General features: G+C 40.9%; 1 protein-coding gene and 1 pseudogene across 1 annotated transcript in view; both read right to left on the reverse strand.

Moving 5' to 3' along the window:
- LOC147870844 (transformation/transcription domain-associated protein-like) overlaps positions 1-21,892 on the reverse strand; it is a 68,527-nt gene that overhangs the window by 13,023 nt on the left and 33,612 nt on the right. The window lies entirely within an intron of this gene.
- LOC147870845 (peroxisomal multifunctional enzyme type 2-like) lies at positions 389-16,451 on the reverse strand (annotated as a pseudogene).

Below are 21,892 nucleotides of genomic sequence, written 5' to 3' on the forward strand. Positions count from 1 at the left end.
CATTTACTTCTGTCAACATATCACCTCACACTTACAATCACAACATTTAAAGTACATCCTATAGGTCAGGTAATTACACACTTCATTCATTGTCCCATCAGGTTTCCTGTTCAGATATCAAGTCAGTCTGCGAACACACTCAACAGCTTACATGACAAGCATGCAGGTTTAATTTATTTCGCTGGATTGTATTGTTTCTTTTTCGACTCATATGCTTTGATGTCTGTATGTTTGGTATACCCCCCAACTGAGCCCCCTTTTATATATTTGTGCATAACCCCCCTCATTCTATCATATTAGGCGCCCCACCCTCCCGGTAACCCACAATTATTTTTAGAGGGCAGAAATCAGAAATCAGAAATCGTTTGAGTCCTGAGTCCTGCCCTCGTTTTATATTTAGAACTTAATACTACTGTAAGAATTAAGAATTAATACTACTGTAAGAATCCGCTGGGTCTCGAACTGCCGATGTCGTACTCGTACTCCGCACGCCAGCACGCTATCCATTCGGCTACCAGGCTCCTACAAGATTACGATTCTGGATCTTCCTGATATATCGATGCCCTGCTCTTTCCCGCCAATACGTAGTTTACTGGGTTCGCTACTAGAATTCGCTGTAGTCAAGTTCGCGCAGAGATAGAGTTGGTAAAATTTGTTGCGTGAATCTAGTCTTCGGAGTGTTGGAGGTGCTGTAAGATTATGTGTGCGAACAGCGATCTAGGTGGGCTGTCATCAGGTTACGGAATGATAGGGTGTTCTCGTTTAACGGTTGAGGTTATGTGTCGATGATTCCCGAGGAATCAAATAAATAAACGCCATGAGGCGTTTACGGCATTGATAAGTGACATTTATATACTCAGAAGTGTGTGTGGTGTGCCCCCCTCCCCAAGAACAAAAGTACATGTTCAATCAACTGCGTCATCAGAATGCTGTTTATTTTTGCATTTGTGTTAGTTAAAAGTGAATGCATTTTGTCTTTCTGGGAATAGCTGAGAGAAGAAGCTTAATTGATCCTTGGGATTTTACTCGGGGAAAAGCTGTCTGTCACCTGACCAGCCTACTGCTTGCCAGGAAATCAGTGCAGTATGTTCAGTACACTTGGCAGGCTCACTTCATATCGCAACAGAAACCTGACCTGCCTACTGCTTGCTCAATTTATTTTTATGTTTTGCCGTATCACAATGTTGTTGCACATTAAATCCCTTACCAGCTGTAACATTAACTTCACAAAGTTTACAGAACAGAATTGTTCCATCAGAACTAAAATATTCCTCACCGAAATCTTTAATGAAAGCTCTTAACTTTGCACTTTCAGAACACCACTTTTGGCATCTGAACTAAATGAAGGATTCACTGTAAATGCCCGAGAAATGTAGTTTCAAGTAAGAATTTCATACCCAAAATATGAATTTTATCCTCAAAATATAACAAAAATGATCCTAACCATGAATCACCAGTATTGTTCCCAACAAACTGTGGTCAACCAGTGTCCTTGAAGATCCAAACATGATTTTGTGATTGTAAATAAAATTTTCATGAAGCAGAGTCCTTGAGAAGCTAATAGTAGATCATACAGTAAAGACTGCACCAAATCCTTAATTTAGTATGACTCCTTCTTGTTCCTGTACGAACAAATATCTTTGAACAGAATGAGCAGTTGATTGATCCACTGGTTGCTTAGCCGCCTGACTGTGATTAAGAGATCAAGTGGCTAAAAGGGTGAATGAACTGACTAATTGATTCGTAGGCTATTTAATAATTATATTTCAACCGTACAAATTACTTAATACTAAATGGGATTAGGATTATTGTGAATGGAGGATCCAAGACATGAAATTGTAATCTGAACAAAATTAAACAAACAGCGATGCAAATACATAGTAATTAAATGGCTAATTTGAAGGAAAAAAAACATGCACAAACAATATTGATTATATAACTATCCACTGCTAATACTAAAGTGCCACTACATTCCTTGGGCAACACCAACCACCCACTGGTTTCTTGATTTGAACACTTTCCCAAAAAAACAGCACAATTCATGAAGCTCCTCATTATGTAATTTTCTCTCGCTGCCTGTATGTTTCTCTTAGTTACATGTATTCTGCTCATCACAGACATCAGTGCAAGACACCAAGTTTAACACCCACACAAAACAGCAGGTGAAATAAGTAGCCATTATTATCTGTAATTAAGAACTTTTCCAAAAGCAGGAACTTTGAACAATGAAGCATGAACTGGCCTTCAACCTAATAGAGGAAATAAATGTCTTAAATATACTGTCTCTTAGTATAACGATATTGCACAGTTCAGTATCACCTCACAATTGAATAAATATAGTCATTTCTTTCACTCTGATGTTGGAAACATACATGGCACCTATCACACCGTGCAAAGACGTCCATTCGACACAGCCCACACTGACAGGTTAATATTTCCCACTTATAGGACCACAGTTCCCTTGTTCTGTAGTGTCCTCTGTATCAATGAAACATTATGTCCATGTGACCATGCACTCTTTCTCCTACACAGTAACAATTCTAAGGCCATGTGATATCCCCAATTTCATCATGATCATGTAGTGACTGCTTACCATAATATACTACCAACATAATAAACAACAGGAAGCAGCAATTACCTGGCATGTCACAGCATTAGTGGGGGAGCCTACACAGACAAGACATGCAACATAAATCACATGCGTTGCGCATATGCGCATGCCAATCCAAATGTTCTTGGATCAGCACACAGGAACAAAACACAATTCTAACACACATGAAGAATCACAGCAAGGTGAAAAATCACTAACACACTGTCTGACCGGTATTCTACACTACTGTGAATGAAACAGTGATCCACAGAGCAATAAAATTAATTTAGTGTCCTACAAAACAACTCATTACAAAGATGGTTGCCTGCGACGTTGCACAAACTGATTTTTACATTAAATGGTGCAACAACCTGCAAGACAGCCACCTCCATATTCACTATCATAAGAACCTCAAAACTCAATTCAGTAATGGCAGATGACAAAGTTAAAATGAACAGAAGATCAAGAGAACTGAAATGGTAGATATTCACACCAAATTTCACAAAAACCAGTCAACTGCTGTGTAACTGAATCAGGCTAGATGGACATACACATGCAGCGTACTTAATTAATAAGACTGCTTTATAAGTCTTTCAAAAACCACTGGATCAACTGGCATATTCTGATACACTATGATCAGATTCAACTGGAAGATCTGAGGAAACTGACAAAAAAAAACCTCTTCAGTCAGGACAGCAAATCCCCTGCTGAGACTTGTGCATAGGACGCAATTCATTTGAGAAACAGGAGTGCTAACACCACACTGCTATAATTTACTGGTAGAATCACTCCTTCCCAAACGAGGATTTGCACAGAATAGTTTTGTCCATGTACTACACAACAATTCAGATCATTTTTTCCTTACGCATAGGAGATATTTATTTATGGGGGATTTACACTAGTGACAGACTTCCTTCCTGTTGCTATAAAACAAGTTTGTGTCCCAAATTCCCCAAACCCTATTTCCTTCATGTATTCTAAAACACAGGTAACCCACAAATTTAGCATTCTGTACTTGCTATAGTACATTCTTTTCCAACTGAAACACATTTGCTCATCTTACATTCAGTTCACATATGAATAAAATGGGAAGAACCCTGAGAGAAGGCACAGACAGACCACAGAAATCACGTCCACAACATTCACAATAACACTCACCTGCGAGCTTCTTCATACTTAATCTGCTGTCGCAAGAACACCGCATTCTTCAGCAGTTCCTGTATGTTACCAAGGTTATCCTCTGCCCCCTCCATAGACTTCACTGCCCTGGAGAACAATACAACTGCTGAAAAAACTACACAAAGTTCTGGGAAGGTCTTGTGATTCTCACTTTTCTTCCAAATCATATATATATATATATATAGATAGATAGACACACGCACACACACCATATTTGGCGACTTTGTGTCAGGACTCAGGATCTTATTCCTTTGCCAGGCAGAAATGTCAAATGAATGAAGGTCTAAAATCACTAAGTTAATTGATTAAATAATAAGCTTTCCTTGTAACATAAAGAAATTACACTTCACATAATTCAAAATGTCAACTAGAAATGAGCAAGATGCTGCTACAAGCCTGTGGAAAAGTATTCACTTGGGAACAAGGTTCCTCTTGAATACTAGTGAACGAACAGAATTTCCTTTAAACCTTACCCAATGGCATACTCCACATCGTAGCAACGTCCCTGCAACTCATGATGCAGTCTGGTAACTTCTACCCTCTTCTCCACCATCGGGGGCAGTGCTTTGCAATGTTACGTATATAAGTTCAACATAAACAACTCAATCCATGTTTGACACGTTTTCAAACCTTTTTTAACTTTCATTTCCAATTCCGGGTCTGATGACAGAGACATCGACACGATTCTCAACACAGTTACGTTATATTACCGATAACAAAGCACATCCATATGTGCCTAATAATTATTCCAAATAATCGCATACGAAGTACAGCCGATTAACAAACTACAGTTCTGAGTTACAAAGCATGTTACAAACTATGGAACTTCTAAACTTCCGTGTTTAACAGTGAAGCCAAAACAGTTTCATTTTAACATTGGCAACGGCTGGAACGGTATATTTTATCGTCATTAACTTTTAAATTGGTGACAATGAAGGGAACCGGAACTAATTTTTAAGTGCGGTCATTGCCAGTAGGAGTCGAATTACATGCTTTGTTGCTTGTGAGTTGGCAACGAGTTGGAAGTTTTGATAAAGAAGTGCCATTCCGTTGGGAAAGATTCGAAGTACTCCTGCGTACAACACGTTGGGGAGTGTATAAATTAATATTTCGTTAAAAATCTTGAAAGAATGAAATTTCCAAGTATTTTTGTTCTCGCAGCCCTAGCTGCTTATGTAGATGGTAATGAGGAAGAAGAAACGGGTGCCAGATTGCTAATTTCGAAACAGATACTGAATAGATATCTGGTTGAAGACATGGACATAGTAGCTGGGATATTTAGATGTCATATTGTTTCAGAAAAGTTATCGTCCGGTTGTTTTTGCAGAATAGAAATTTTTACATATCATAGGCCGTTTATGTTACAAGCCAAAGAATATGGAGCATCTCATGATAATATTGTATTTAGTACCCATATAATACCAACATACCTCATAAACTTGTTTGATTATAACACACAACATTCTTTGCAGTACACACTATATAATGTTGGCACAAGTACTGCTCTTGGTGTTAAGCTGAGTGACAGTAGCTTTCACAAAGAGGCCTTCACTTTGGTGGGTGGTCAGCTCAACATCAAGATTGACAGGATCCCTGCAGGGACAAATGTATCTCATGTAGTAGTTGTCAGACCAAGGAAATATGGATACTTCAACTTCACAGCTGCAGAAGTCAACTACAGACCAACAGAGGATGCCTCTGAAGTGAGTTATCACTTGCATGGACCGTGGTCAAAATTTATAGAAATGTTTGTAATTTCCATTGTGCTGGTCCTAAATTATATATTTAGAATGTACAGGAAGCCATTGTAAAATAATGAGCATAAAACACAAATTCTTCAGATTAATAAAATGATTTTCATTTTGAAACATTTAAATATTACTTGGAAAATCCATCTATGGACACCATACTTGTTTCTGTCTGCTTCTCTGATATTCAAAGCTCATAATTAAAATGAACTGAGGACTGAATATAGCTAACATCAAAGCTAAAATTGAATATTAATCTCCAAACTTCTTACAAGTCTTCCAAGTGGTGTTCCTCAGGTTTCACCATCAAATTTCTGCATACATTTCATTTTTCCAGAACTTCTTGACAAATACATATGCCACAAAGCCTGTAATCATGTAAAATTCCTAAGTTTATCTCTTGTTTTGTTTTTTGGGTTTCTGTTAACATCGTCACACACTGCTCCTGTAGGACGCAACAGAAATGCATAACAAGTCTTTCCGTTTCAGCTGCAAGTGGCCGTGACGAGCGAACCCGGCGAGGGTCTCATCATTGCCTTCCGTGACTATGATAAGAAAACCCTGTCTCTCAAATGAGATACAAACCCAAGATCTGCCAGATATGAAGTAGGAGAGTTAACCGCACAGACAAAACGTTTAACAGATGAAAGTTTTAAGTTAGTCTGTATAAAATTTACTCTCTAAAAGTGCTGTAAATCCATGACAACTGTGTGATACATACTCCAGGTGGCAACAGTATTGCCATCTTTGGTGATGTTGTACTGGAACACACCACCGATCTTCTTGGCACGCTCTGGGTTTGCCGCAACCCGCTTTTTCAGCAAGTCAAACACACCATCCGAATCCAGCGCTGATGTGGATGCCTGCACCAACAATGCAACCTCACATTACAGTTTACAAAGCCACCAACATCATACACCATTTCTGCATGTCTCTAGGAACCTGTTAACTCTCTGGTGATAGAAAACGAAGGTCGAACATTGCCAATACCAAACAGTGTCACTAGCTGCAGGACCAAGCCACTTTGGCACAGTTCAAACACATCTGTATTTGTCTAAGATCCAGCTTAATATTATCCTCCCCTTAAATTCTCAGTCTTACTTATGTCCAATTTTTTTAACAGGATTCCCACCAAACTATGCATACATTATGTGTTTTCATCTTATGAACAACACATTTAGTCCTTTAGTTCACTATCCTAAGAATCCACTTATTTGATCCTTCAAGATCCCAAATAATATTTGGTTGTTTTCAAACACAATTTAGGTTCTTCACACAAAGAAAGAAACCATATTTTACAACCATACAAAAGTGGAAAAATATGGATATGATGTAACTTGATCTTTAGCATTACTGAGAGTAGTTTCGATGGTTACACACTCTGTAATCAATAATGAGTACTTCCTGAACGTGTTAAATATTTATGAATACTATATTTTTAGCTTAAAAACAAATGCAAAACCATGTTCATATTTTCATTCTATGTCAGGACATGAGATGTGCCTCTGAACTACAAATTCCAGTTTTCACTTCCCTCACCTTGGTGGACCTCATCACAGCAGGCATAGTGACTGACTGATGCAACCAGCATACATCAGAGCTACTCACTTGTGTTTCTTCCATGACCTTGAACACAGCTACTGTACTGTACATGTTATCAAGACAACCTTACATGTAGGCTAAATGAACTATACAAAGTGCAAAGTCTTTCCTGCCTCCTTGACAGTGACTCAGCTAGTCAAAAAACTTACTGCTTTTACAAAACAAAGGTTCATTATTCTGTTACACAAAACACACACAAATGGCCATATCATGACTCGGCTCCACCCCCAGCATCATGCCAAAATTTTTTTCCAAGTCTAAGCCAATTTCTGACCTAATGACATTTTACATAAACAAGTGTAGTGAAACAATGTATTCATGTGACAACTTCTCTTTGTCTCCCACAGTTCACTATTCACAAAGCACTAAGTGAACTGTACAAATCGTGAAGTTTGTTCCTCACTTTGCCCACTGAAGATGCAAATATCCTGAGAAATTGATTTGCAGATATTTACCATAAGCTGGAAATGTAACTAGGAAAGAGAAAACAAAGAAATTCCATAGAGCTTTTGAGTAACCTCTGAAGACCAACTAGATAATTAAAGAAAATAATTAACCCCTTCAGCCACAGTAAAGGTGCATAATATTCTATCAATCCATTGTTACCTCAAAGAAAACACAACATGTCTCCACGACAACACTAAACTAGTTAATGCTGCTTAGAGAAATAAATTACTGCTTATTCTGAGATCAATATAAAACCCACATTATATATTCTGTGGGCAAAATGCAGAGATAATGACTGTTACAGCAGGTGGTACATACAGTTACAACTCAGCTTTAAAGGGTTAAAATGGATCTTACTGAAGATGTGATACTAGCAATGCTGTAATGTTTTGGATCTTAACAAAAAGGAAACATAACCTTGTCACTGAGAGTAAGAAATTGCTAGGCTGAACAATGCAGGTTATCACAAGATAACAGAATATCAGTTACACTTTATATCGATTATAAACACAACTTGCAATCTGTAGGAACAAACACCACACAGCTCAGGCCTGCCTCATGGACTTATCTTGGACCACTTGAACACAATCCACAACCTAACACCCAGTATTTTAAAGATCCATTTTAATATTACACTCCCATCTATGAGTTGGTCTCTGAAGCCATCTCTTCCCTCAGGTTTTCCACACAAAATTCTGTACTCATTTCATGTCTTGCTCATGCATGCTGTATGCCCTGCCCATCAGAGCTTTCCTATCATTTTACTAAAAATCCAGAATTAAATCTTATATTTGGCTCATTAAACCCACACTAAATTAAACATTCTCCAAAACACAATTACAGAATTTACATCAAAATGTACATTTATATTAAGTAAGCTTTACATGCAAACAACACAGCTCAAATGCTTCGTCTTGTTTAGTAGCAGTGTACTGCATAATCAAATTGCATTTTTCTGTGAGGAACCTGCAATATGTGTGACCTTTTATTTCCACTGCGTAGACATGAAATTTAACACAAAAATTTCATTGGAAAAGCTGAAAGGAAAACAGTACTTGGGAGATCTACACACACACAGACATTACTAAAATGCACCTTAGAGAAATATGATGTGAAGAAATAGATAGACTCAACCAGCTCATGACAGAGCATAAGGGCAGAATTATGTGAACGTGGTGAAAGGCCAGCAGCAACAAAATTTCTCACCAGCAGAACAACCATCATCAAAGATGATCTTGGCCCATCAGTCAGCCACAAAAACGTACCTTGTGCTGCGGGACGGATGCCTCGGTGAGATCGACATATGCGCCAGATATCACCACGCTCCCCGTCTCTTTCACCTTGGTCTGAAAGTGGATACGGTTCCCCTGTTGCCACATGTCAGTCTGTAGTGTCTGCCCAGGGATAACCGGCTTGCTGAACCGAGCCTGTAAACCAGTGACAGTCATCATTTTCTTCATACCCTCACACTCTGATGGCCTGTGTAGTGCAACGATCTAAACCATATTAATGGGGATATCAGGTTGCATCTCAGTCCAGTTTCTGACTATCCTTCTCAGGCTAATCAGAGTTCTCCTCAGTCCCTCCAAAAAACTTCCAGCATAGTAACATGAAAATTAATATTACTGCCCCTTTCCAAATTCATACCCATTCATTATCCTCTCATTCTATCTGATGCTATATAACCTCTGAAAATTAAACACATTCATGAAATAACATCATATTTAACAATCTCTCTGATGGAAAAAAAGTACAAAGAACTTACAAAGCAACAAGATGATAAAATTAAAAAAAAGAGACTGAAATGGTAAAATGTTATGAACAGTCCTCCGGAATTACAACTTAGAAATCTACTATCAAGCCACACCATTGCACCATGCTTCACATGAATATTTTTTTTACTTACCATAGGCCTCCCTTAACGTATCCACTGTGAATGGGAGTCACGGTTATGAAGTATTCCAACACATATGCGAGAAAATAGGAAAGCATGTGGAAAGAATAAGAAAGTACAATGACTGACATCAACTGAACTGTACATCAGACACGGAAGAGGCAAGTGAAAAATGCTGTGAACACAAACAATCCATAGAACAACAGAAAGAGGGTGCTGGAATGTTATCATGAGAATGTGAAAATAGGAAAGCCCCAAAAAGAGATGTTTCTATTACACACCTTTATGGCTTTGAATTTGGTTGGATCATTATCCGCATACTGCTGTAGGACATGGCGGGCTGAGAAGCCCAGCGAACACAGACCGTGCAGGATGGGCCGATCAAATCCACCAAATGCAGCCACATTCGGGTCAATGTGAAGTGGGTTGCGGTCTCCAGACAGTCGGTAGAGTGCAGCCTGCAGGAAATAATGTTGAAGTGAAGAAACATTGACAATTAATTTGTAGGTGTGTTTATGATCTCTCTCCATACTAAATTCTACAGACTTAGCTGCAGTGTTTCATTAGTCATAATTTTCACACACAGCAATAAGTGCAGATTCAAAGCAGTCAGCATTTTCAGTCTACATCAAATAATCTTAAGGATGCACATTTTACAAAGCTCTATCACCACAAATATGTCAAGATCTTAATTAGATTGTGCTTCTTCTCCATATTTTACATGTTAGTACTACTGACAGAAGAAACTAAAAATACATACACAGAATAAGAAAAGTTACATTCACCCCCCCCCCCCCCCCCTCAAAGAAAAATAACCAAAGAGCCTCACACGTAACACATGCTTCCCTCTATTCTGACCTGATCAAGAGACGTGTGTTGCTCAACAGACAAATCAGGAATCCGCTTTGGTGGTTCTGCTGTTGGCACATCATAGGGTGAAGTACGCTTGTCTGTAACACCCTTCATTCCAACAGCAAATGTTGTCAGCAGGGACTGTGCCACCTTCTCACCACTTTCATCAAATGTCTCCACTGCAATAATGACAACAGACAGCAACTGAATTTGTATCACCTTGAAGACTAGACTTTTAAACCACTTATATTCCCCCTAGCCTAGACAGATCAAAGAAAAAGAGACACGTTACAACTGCACGAACCAAGTTGACAGAAGTTACAAATGGAATGATCATACTGCACAATTTTATCTCACCTTCCACCAGCACAACAGTCCCGGATCCCTTGTCCAACATATCCACCACCTTGCAGTGCACCTCAAGAGTCCCTTCAACTGTTGATGGGACGCAGAACCTCCAAGTACTGCTCACCATGCAACATCTGGCAACATAGCAGCAACACGATCCTCCTCAGTCAACTCCAATTATGTACTCAATCGTTTCTCATTCCTTTGTGCCTCATCAGCAACCCTAAGGTTCATAATCCAATCAGTCTCTACGTCGAAACCACTGAACTATCTTTAAGTTAGCAGAACTTCTCGAATCCATTTAGTGGAAAGAAAGAAAGAAATACTTTATGATATATCTGCAAAAACAACTGAATACTGTCATTTGTTTACATGACCGAGTGGCATGCCAGTGGGAAGCATCTACACTCTGTGCAGCTCACTGAATCAGTGTGAATTCTATCCTCACTCTCTCTATGGTGCAGGATATTCTTTGAAAAACTGACTGTATACTTGGCTTCTCAAAAAATAGAACACTTTCTTTATAGAAGCCAAAGGTTCATCACTGAGTTCACAAAAGCCTGCCATAAGACTAACCTGAGCCAGCTGCATCCAGTTTGCTCCATAGATTCCTATCTCCCAAAGGTCCATCTTAACGCCATCCCACCTACGCCAATGTCTCACCCACAATCTCCTCCCTTCAGGCCTTCTAACCAATATCTTGTAAACACCCCACCCCTTAACAATGCGTTCCGCATGTCCCGCCCGTCTTATCCTCCTCGATTTAATCGCCCTAACAGTATCAAGTGAGGGGTACAGTCCGTGAAGCTCATAATGCAATTTTCTTCCTGCCTCTTAGGTCGAAATATCCTAAACACTCTGTTCTCAAAGACCCTCAATCTATGTTCCTCCCTCAAAGTGGGAGACCAAGTTTAACACCCATACAGCACAACTTTTGTATCTTTAGTTTTCTTGATGTGAGATGAGAGGACAAAACATTTTGGACTGAATGATAGCAAGCATTCCCCGAGTCCACACCACACTGCTCAATTACAACTTCACTAGCATAGAATACGACCTGAATGATCCTCCGTTGCACTGAACAGAAAAACAACTCACTGCAGTATTATTTTTGCAGAAGCTGGATCTGCTTTCATTCCATGAGGACCAGCAGACTTTTAATTTCTTCCTCACTGCATGTACAGTGAACTAAACAAGTCAAGTGCGATGGAGACTGGCTATTATATTCGTAATAGACAAAGCACAGGCAGTAAAATGTGCCTTGCGTTAAGATATATGGACATGTTCAGCTGCGAAGGCAAGAAATGCACATACAGAGATGAAAACACAGCAAGAAGATTGTGAGGTGGCTCAGGGTTGCATCCGAAGGCAGGCTTCGAAATGACCGATGCTGAACCTTGCGGTTATCCTCAAAAGAGTCTGCTTATCAAGACATAACCTCACTTACCCTGGCAGGATTGAAATCCCTGCCACTGAACACCTCAGCAGTAACACTAGACTCCATCACGGCAGACACGCCTTGCAACACGAGGAACGTCGGCAACGCAGAGAAGTCTGCGTGGCCTTCATACAGGAATCTCAGGTCACTTGGGTTGGTCACAGTGCTACCAACTGCAATAAAACAAACACATTACTTGTCTGTCACACTGTCACAAACACACGCACATAATGGTACATTACTCACCTCCCAGTGCATACAGGATCAGGTCATGAGGAGTGTATTGGAACTTTGTCACAACACTCTTCTGGAAAGGAAATCAGGACCTTAAACCATGTTCACAGAATAAGTGTCACCAAGAAGACAAAAGAAGTTCAAGTCTGCACAAAGATTAGCCACCATCAATACTTGGATGGCAGCACCAGCCATTGCCAAAACTAATGTACACCTCATTTAACAAAATACTGGACCTCCAGTGGCGTAAGCCACAACTGAAGTAACGTAAACCACGTACTACAATTATGGCGACGGGCTAAAATCCTGTACACAATAAACAAAATTAATTCTGCTCATTCATACGTCTTATACTACACTCCCTCTATACACCTCCACTGGATGGTGCTTAGACACAGGGGTAACTTGAATAATTACTATCTGAAAGCATATGCAAAAAACTACATCGAGTCATAACTCACGCCATCAGAAGAAAGCCCAGAGTTCGACTTCATCTGCTCCAGAACGGTCATCAGGGTACCAGATGCCTCCTGGATGGACTCCAATTTAACGGCAGCAGACATATCTGTCACCTTGCCCCAGTTCTCACGTACAGCCTCTGGCGTCACCAGCTCATTCATCTGTGCACGCAGCAGGCCGCCCGGTGAACGCACCAGATAACCTGAAGGTTGTCAGACAAGAACGCATCCTGATGGAAAGTTCTGCCGACACTCAGCACGGGAGGTAAACGGTTCTCTGCTTGTCTATCATTACTGCGCTTCATGGCTATTCCAAGCTGTCTCACTGAAATCAGGACCCTTGAAACATGAATCCGGTCATTCTACCGCTGTTGACACATCTACGGAAGTCCACATGCAGATTCTGCGACTTATCTACGATTGTGATTTGCAGTGAAAAAATCATTTCTGCATTTCACTGAAAGAGCAACAACAGACCCAACCTTCATGACCCTAATGAAATGCAGTCCTGTTTTGGACGGCATCACGACTCAGAACCAGTGGTGTCGTTACAGGCATCGAGCATATTCCGAACAGGGGTGCCACTGACACTTACATTTTCCTGCCCAGCCAGCAGCAGACTCGATGATGGAGCCAGTCTCCTCACAGGATTCGTGACACAGCCACGCGACGACTGGCGCAATCAGCTCTGGGCGCAGCTGCGCAAAGAAATCTGTGCAACAAACAAGTGACTTATCAGTATCACATTAGTGTTTATAATCATGAGACAATATTAAAAACTGCTGATAACAGATCTCCAAAACATGAACTATTTATTACAACTGATAATATGACAAAAGGGTGAATATACTTCCAAAATGCACTGTTTGCATCATTTTGATGTTCATTTATTGTAAACAGAAGTGACACACTGTCAGGCTTTAGTATCAGCAGCACCCACCAGGTGGCAGGATGTCTTCAGTAAGCCGGGATGCCGCAGTTGGCACAATCACATTGCAGTGGATGTTGTCCTTCCTGCCCTCTATCGCTAACGTATTGTTCAGACCAACCAGCCCCATCTTGGCAGCACTGCAACCATAAAAAAAACATACATGGACTCCTCCCAAGAAATGCATAAAGCGGCCATCGCTCACACCAACTTTCTTATTTGAGAACAACTTTTCAGCCGCACAAATTACACAGTCCTGAAAGGAAGAGCGAATTGGAGAGGATGTAGAAGTGACCCTCGGTTATATAACACACTAACCCAGCATCTGTCTTGAGGAACTGTGGGGGAAAACAGTTTCTACCATTTCTGGCAACCAAAGACAAACTTTTATTTTTATAAATAACCAGAATGTTAAATCAATATTTCATAGGCGGGGGGAGGGGTGTATTGTAATTAATACTTTTAAATCCCAAAGATATTCAAAGCAGAACAGATTAATGTCCAAGATATCACGCACACATTATACAAATGATCAATCCTATGAAAGATAAATATACTGAAGTGTCACTAACACCGACCTGTAGTTTGCCTGCCCAAAGTTCCCATATAGACCAGAATTGGAGGATGTCACAATGACACGTCCATACTTTTGTTTACGGAAGTGAGGCCACGCGGCTCGAGTTGCCTTGAAAGCACCTGTTAGGTGTACGTCCTGAATTAAGCCTGCAACAGTAACAAATGATCATTAAACCTCAACAGCACTAGTAACTAGACAAAAAAGCATGCAAAACCATCCCTAAACTCAAGAAATCTACCATAGTCCCTTTTCTTTTGGCCTCCTATACAATATCAATAACAGTCAAAACAGCTCAGCATAGCAGACAGTATTTGTCAAGGTTTTCCTCAGCCTCTCTAGGCAAATGCCATGGACAGTCTCTTGAAACTGGTCAGAACCACAATGATAATAGACGCTTGTGAATTTTAACTCTTTCAGAATTAGTCTCTGCAGAAAAATGATATTCCAATTTCACTGAACTATCAGACTTTAAGGTAAAATGGCCCCTGGGACAGCTACATAATATCCAGTCACTGGCGCTCTTAGTTTTCTGACTGACTGACTGTAGCAGTCCAAATACACTGAAAGTACCCCACAATCTGATATTATGGCCAAGAATAAGATTTAATCTCAAACATACTCCAGTCTGCGTCACTAATCCTGGAGAATGACTTGTTCCGCAGGATGCCAGCATTGTTCACTACCACATCTACTCGTCCAAACTCTTCCAGAGCCGTCTGTATAATCTTCTCTCCATTCACCACAGAATCATAGTTGGCTACAGCCTTGCCACCTACCAGAAACAAAACAATCTACGATACAAATGCAATCCCGCGGTGCTGCGACTTCACCGTAAAACAGAAGTTGGAAAGGAAAGGGAATCAGACGGAGGTGGTAGAGGGGGACACAAGGAAGCAGTTTGTAAGAAGGAAGGAGAAAGAGAAGAGGTGAGAGGACAAACAAGAAACTTACATGCAAATGCAGTAGCAGCCAACAAGCATCATAATGCACTAAACCCACCTTTGTGCCGGATCTCTTCTACAACACTGTCTGCTGCACTGCTACTCTTCCCATCGCCATGGCGACCACCACCAAGGTCATTCACCACAACTGATGCTCCACGCTCCGCAAACAGCAGGGCATATGCTTTACCCAGGCCTGAAACATAAAGTCATGGCTGGTCAGAATTATGAGGAACTGGCACACAAGAAATGATAAGTGGGTGAAACGACACACAGAACTGTTCATTGCAAAAAGTTGTAAGCAAATGCCATGATTAATACGATTATGAGACAATGGAAACAGACAAATGATAAAAGAGAAGGGTATTAACTCACCTCTGCAGTGCACACATCACATGGCATGTGGAGTCTCATCATACTTTAATATTATCATGACAACTTTTATCCATGGAAATGGACACACACAAACTGGTACAATTAAAACTGGAAACATACTGTTGTAGCAGCCCACACCCTTCAATTTCATATTTTTGTCTTAACAAATGAGGGAAAGAACTATATTTTTTTTGTACAATATAGTCATTAATGAAGCTGAAACCGCGAAGACAAGAACGATAACCTAAAATAATTTCGACAAGAATTAAATATTTCCGAAAGAAAGTCTTGCATACTAAAAAAGCGATCAGGCACAAACATTATTTTCGTGTACGATAATCACCTGCACCAGCTCCTATAACTACAACCACTCGGCCATCGAATCGCAGATCTGTCATGCTTAATAGGGCCCTACAGAAGTCCGAACCTGAAACAAGACGAAGTTACGTGACCAAACACACGGATAAGGTAGTACAAGTGCAAGATTAACCAGTACTTCGTACCTTGTTTACTTTCGTGTGTATAACTGCGAAGTCATCGTCAAGAAATAATGTAACCGTTAAAATTATAATACAACGCACAAATTGCTAAATCTTACTACGTACGATAAATCCGCCGCTGTCTAGTCGTAGACTCCAAGACACAATCCACTACCACGAGATCATCACAGTTTGTGTGCTTGTGTTTTCAGACCTTCGCATCAGATACGGCCAGTCTGCTGTCTGACATAACTGCAAAACCTCTGTACAAGAGATATGTACTGTACTTCAAAACAGGTTACGAAAGTGATCGACGCAATTTCGCTAGTCATTCTTTCCCATATCGATATATTTAGATTAATGCAGTGCTACCAATAGTATCAGTAGATCTAGCGAAAATGTTCGAAAGCAACAAATGGCATTTTACCTGTCTGAATGTAGAGTTCCCAAATTGAGATATTTCCTTGCCCTACTTTCACATTTTATACCTTGTATCATAATATCCCATAGAAACTGTACTTACTGTTTTTATCTTTCTTAACTCATGTCACAGTTTTCCTGCCTATGTTATTAATACAGAAAAGAAACAAGACTAACTCAAAAGCATGAAGTAACAAGGGGAATATGCTTACTGCCTTCATCACCAGAGAGATCGCCTAATAATGGTGTCAATTTATATTACACTACACTGCGCAATATCCCACAACGTTGTCATCTTCACACTCTTTTCCCATGAGCATCTGCTCTACACAAGGAAGTTAAATCAGCAACTAGGATGTGTCTTACTGAAGAACATTAGGAAAGAGCATGCAAATTGCAACAATGAAAATTTAATGTGATACTGAAAGCTGAATAAAGCTAAAGCAGTGTTAAATGTATTTTTTATAAATTACTATGATATTTTAATGTCCCCAGTCCAAGACTGTGGGATTTCATGTCAGTGACAACTTCAGATCAATTTATAAGATGTCACTAGCAAGATGGGATGTCTTAAAATTCAAGGTCGTGCAGACACATGTTCATGAATTTCTTATCTCATACCATCACACTGACAGTCCCGAGTTTCAGGCACACAAAGTTACAGCATAACAAAAGCATGCGAGTCACAGTAAGAATTGAGGTTCTCACAGTGGCGAGTACGAATATGACTCGTTTTCTGTGTTGTAATGCTACAACCCAGAAGGCAGCCATCTTCATGTGACTCACAATTTATTTAACGATGCTGTCACTAGCTGAGACTATATAATGTCGAGTGAGAGGATGATAGTAAACAGAGAATTGGAAAACATGTGGACAGAAGTGATCATGGCCTAATTTAAGGAACTATCCAAGCATTTTCTGGAGGGATTGAGGAAAACCACAACAAGCCTTCGTCACGATAGCCAGTCTGCAGGCCAAGATCTGAACCCAGGACCTGCCAAACATGTAGCAGGAGTACTAACCATTCAACTATGATGTTTTGTGTGATTCACAAGATACAAACAATTTTATTACACATAATCAACTGGTTACCGTAGTAAACCGACGTTTCGGGAACAAACTCTGTCCCCATCTTCAGGGTTTGTTCCCGAAACGTCGGTTTTACGTGGGCAAGGAACTGAGACAATTGTCTGGATGTCGGATCTCGCGTGGTGGCAGATTTTGAGCAACTTCAATTCTATCTCCGATAATGACAATGACTTCGTGGATTCAAACTTGTTACCCTAAAATATGAAGCCAGCGAATGTGAACATTTGCCAAGTGAACTCTGAAAACCAGAGATGAGCTAAATGTGGAGCGGAGAATTTCCCGAAGCGATGCCTACCGACGCCAGTTCGCGTTCAGTTTCATCAAAATCCGTTCAGCGCTGTTGAGGGCAGCAACCCGAAAGTTCGCTACGCGGGGCATTCTCCTCCTGAGCCAGCTTTATCCACACAACCTACTTCCCTCGCCGGCCCGCGGTAAATTCGAGTAAAGATTCCTGTTAGTCCCCGGGTCTGGATTAATCGAGCAGGGCGAGTTATTAAGCGAACGACCAACATTCCGTAATTCTTTGGCTGGCCCAGCCCTCGCACAACGCCGAAGGCCAGATCACAAATAGCGGTCAAGGTCAGGGAACCGTCTCCATGGAAACAACCGACAGTCGGAGAGACCCAGAAAAACGACTGGCGGCATTTCTCAGGAACTACAAGAAAGGAATTAGCACGTCTCTCGAGCAGCTGACAGTTGCCTACACTTCCACGAAGGATCATCACCGCATTCCCCAGAAGCTGAGGTCCGAACTCCATCCGAATTAAATTCAGACACTGTGTAAGTTCCACGTATTGAGATTAAGCAGATGTAACATGAGAGCGCCCTCACAGCTCGCAACTCTGCCTCCTGTGATAACAGTTTCCTTATGATGTCATCGCCTGTAACGAGATCACGTGTGAGGTCGCACTCATAAAGAGAATGACATCAGGCCACCTTCTTCGATATTATACATAAACTTCATGATCCCAGGGCGCGTGAACTTGATCTTGTCTTGAGACTGAATAAAACTCTTCATATTATTATCTACAAACTGACAACCTTCAGCTATTTCAATCTGCCCGCCAATCCTACGAAATACTACCAACGTCTGAGGAAGCCGATTACCAACTTTACCTCAGGCACTTCCAAGCGTTTTACAACTGCACGACGCACCTTCACATTCTCCCGCCCGCAGTTCACAATCTTCTGTTTCCCGTCTCCTCTCTAACAACGAATGTTTCCTACTGTTTTGTATGGGTGTGAAACCCGGTCTTTCACTTCAAGCGAAAACACAGACTCGGGGTGTCTGAGAAGAGAGCGCTGAGGGTAATATCTGGACCCGAGACGGATGAAGTGACAAGAGCGAGGAGGAAACTGCGTTATAAGGAGATAGGAATTTCGTTCAGAATTTGACTAGCCGACCGACCGAGGGCTGAAGATGGACTCTGCTCCATGCAGCTCGTTCTGGTCAGACTTTTACATCGCCAAGGATGCTGCAATCAATAGGCGTTCGGTGTAACCCAGTTATCGGCAACGTAGTCTGAAATCGGTTGTCAGCTTTACTGCGGGGCGTGGTGGCAACTTAACTTTCACAGAATACATTTTTATACGCCAAGGAACGGGGTCCTGCTCGATGCCTGACAGTCACGAAATTTGCAGGACTCATAAGTTCACTGTCGCTTTCATAAATGCCAGACTTAACCCTCTAAATCCCGAAGCTCGCCTAATTAGACAAAAGTGGTTAGTTGTTTGCGTTTTTATAATACAATATAACGTCTTCTAGACTTAAACACGTCATGCAATGAATGGATTATTACCAGGTTTTTGCGATCTACTTCCCTAGAAACTGCACCAGCGTCTGACATGAGATATTTTCTCAACTCTTCTCTTATCTCGCCTCCTGCTCGAGATAAGGAGTGCGTGTTTGGTGGCGTTGTTTCCACGTCATTACTGAAGTGATAGAAAGTTTTTCCAGATTTTTACTAGGAATCCATCGCATAACAGGCGACTAATATCAAATCATCACATGTCTCCGGAAAAATGTTTATGTGTGTATAAAACACTCAAAATACTTGGCAAATCAACCCAAATGCATTTTCCGATACCCTTCCGGCACGACAAAGGCGATAATTGAATGTCTGTTCAGTTACGTTATTCTTTGCAACTTCATCAGATACGCGTCGAGACCCGATGCTTCGCCTGAAAGTTAGAAATGGTTCCCGGAAGGCACTCAGGACCCGGAAGATTAAAGTTATTTCCAATAATCACCTTCTTTGCCATACGCACCGACGTCGACCGCAATAAACTTGTAATTAGCGTCCACGATGGCTAAAAGAACGATAGAAAAGAAAGCTTTGTAGTTGAAAGAGATTGGCTCCAACGGCGTTCGGAAAATTCCATTTTATCCAAAATTCGTTTGAAATGCGTTGAAACTCTCGTTGCGTAGGTTCAGGCATGAGTTGAGGTACCAACTTGTTTCTTAGACACCTAAGAACCTCTTTCACGATTGGTGAAATATGACGCGCTGATATACGGTAAGCAAACGATAGTGAAGCGTAACTTTCGCCAGTCGCCATAAATCTGAAGGGAAAAAATTGTCAATCACTCAATAAGTGATATCGTACACAAAGAACACGCACACGAAAATGGGCGTATTTTCTCATTTCATATGGAGACTGTAGAAAACGCTGGAAGTATATACGGGATTCATACAATCGATTTAAACGCAAAAGAAAAATGTCAACCGGATCAGCTGCACCACCGAAAAATTCTAAGTGGGATTTTTTCAAGAGACTCCAATTCTTAGAACCGGTTTCAACAGAAAGACCTACTGCATCTAATGTTGAGTCAGATTCAGCGGCAAACGCACAGTTTGAGACTCGGACTGAAAACAGCGAAGGTTGTCCAGATGAAGCATCGCAGTCCTCTGTACCACAGCCTCCACGACGAAAAAGACGCAACAACAATCATGATGATATTCTTGATAATCTCGTGCAACAGTTAAGTGCCAACACTGATACAGAAATTGAAGACGAAATTGCTTCATTTGGGAACCACGTAAAGGCTCCACGTTTGAAAATACAAGCTAACATTTTAAGTCACTATGAAGTGATTCAGATGGATATGCGAGGAGCAACATGGGATGTCCAACCCAAGTTCATCTGAGGTATTCTCCTTTAAGAACTGCCTCGACCCCCGAACCAACCAACATCACAGAATGAAGACAATTGTCATTACATTTGTGACATAATTAGTAATAATACAATATAAGAAACTTAACCGTAACGTGAGCGACAGTTTTTGTTGTTTGTATGTTTTTCCTATTAAACTCAGTGCGTAACCAAACTGCTTTTGATTCAATCTGAAATAACTCCTGAAACTTTCTTCTTCTAATGATAAATGATTCTTTATTAACAGACAGAAAGACCCTTCTTCGCGTCTGGTTTTGAATATTGAACTCGTAGGTTTTCTTTCTTTCTTTCTTTCTTTCGCAACAAATAACACAGCAACACATCTTCTTCTTCTTCTTCTTCTTCGAGTAACCTTTTTAGAAGCATTTTTCTACTCATTTTTCACAGAATATGTGCACGCGTCTCAACAAAACAAACACTTTGCCGCATGTCTCGGTCGTCACCTCAAAAGTGAGTGGCGGGAAGCTGCGATGAGTCCGTCTCTATCGCGTGCAGCCAAATTGTACCTTAAGAAGACCCCATAAATATAACTGCAGGTGGTACATATAGTTACCACTGTGCTTCAAAGAGTTAAATGCATCTAAAAATATTTGAGACACAACCTGCAGTTTAACATTCCGTGATAAGAGAACTTTTCCATCACAGTGATCGTGTCGACAGCCATAAAATGCAGACGTCCTCTTCAGGAAATTCTGCCACGAGCTCTCGTACCGGATCCTGCCTGAAGCAAGAAATCGCCGCGTGAACCAATTACTTAGGTCACGGCCAGCGGAAATCAGGCAGAGCCGTGCGTGAGACGCGTACACGTGATTATCTTTTTACAATTCAACGGATTACACAGCGTCGAATGAGAGGAAGACAATGAATAATGAATTAGAAAGGATGTGGAAGGAAGCGGTCGTGGCCTAATTTACGGTACCATCCCGGAATTTGCCTGAAGGGGCTGAGATAGCCGGGCTCTGAGCCGAGATTTTAACCCGGGACCTGCCGAACACGAAGCAGGCCTTTAACAGAACCCCGAGGATCAACAGAATCCTCCGTCTGTCCTAGTGCCAAGCCACACGGATCCAGTCCACGTACCTCAATGGTATCCCCCATCTCTTTCTTGATCTTGCAAGTT

The sequence above is a fragment of the Zootermopsis nevadensis genome, unplaced genomic scaffold, assembly GCF_977971745.1.
Source record: "Zootermopsis nevadensis isolate Lab colony 2312 unplaced genomic scaffold, Znev_1.0 Znev_ptg000092l, whole genome shotgun sequence".
NCBI lineage: Eukaryota > Metazoa > Arthropoda > Insecta > Blattodea > Termopsidae > Zootermopsis > Zootermopsis nevadensis.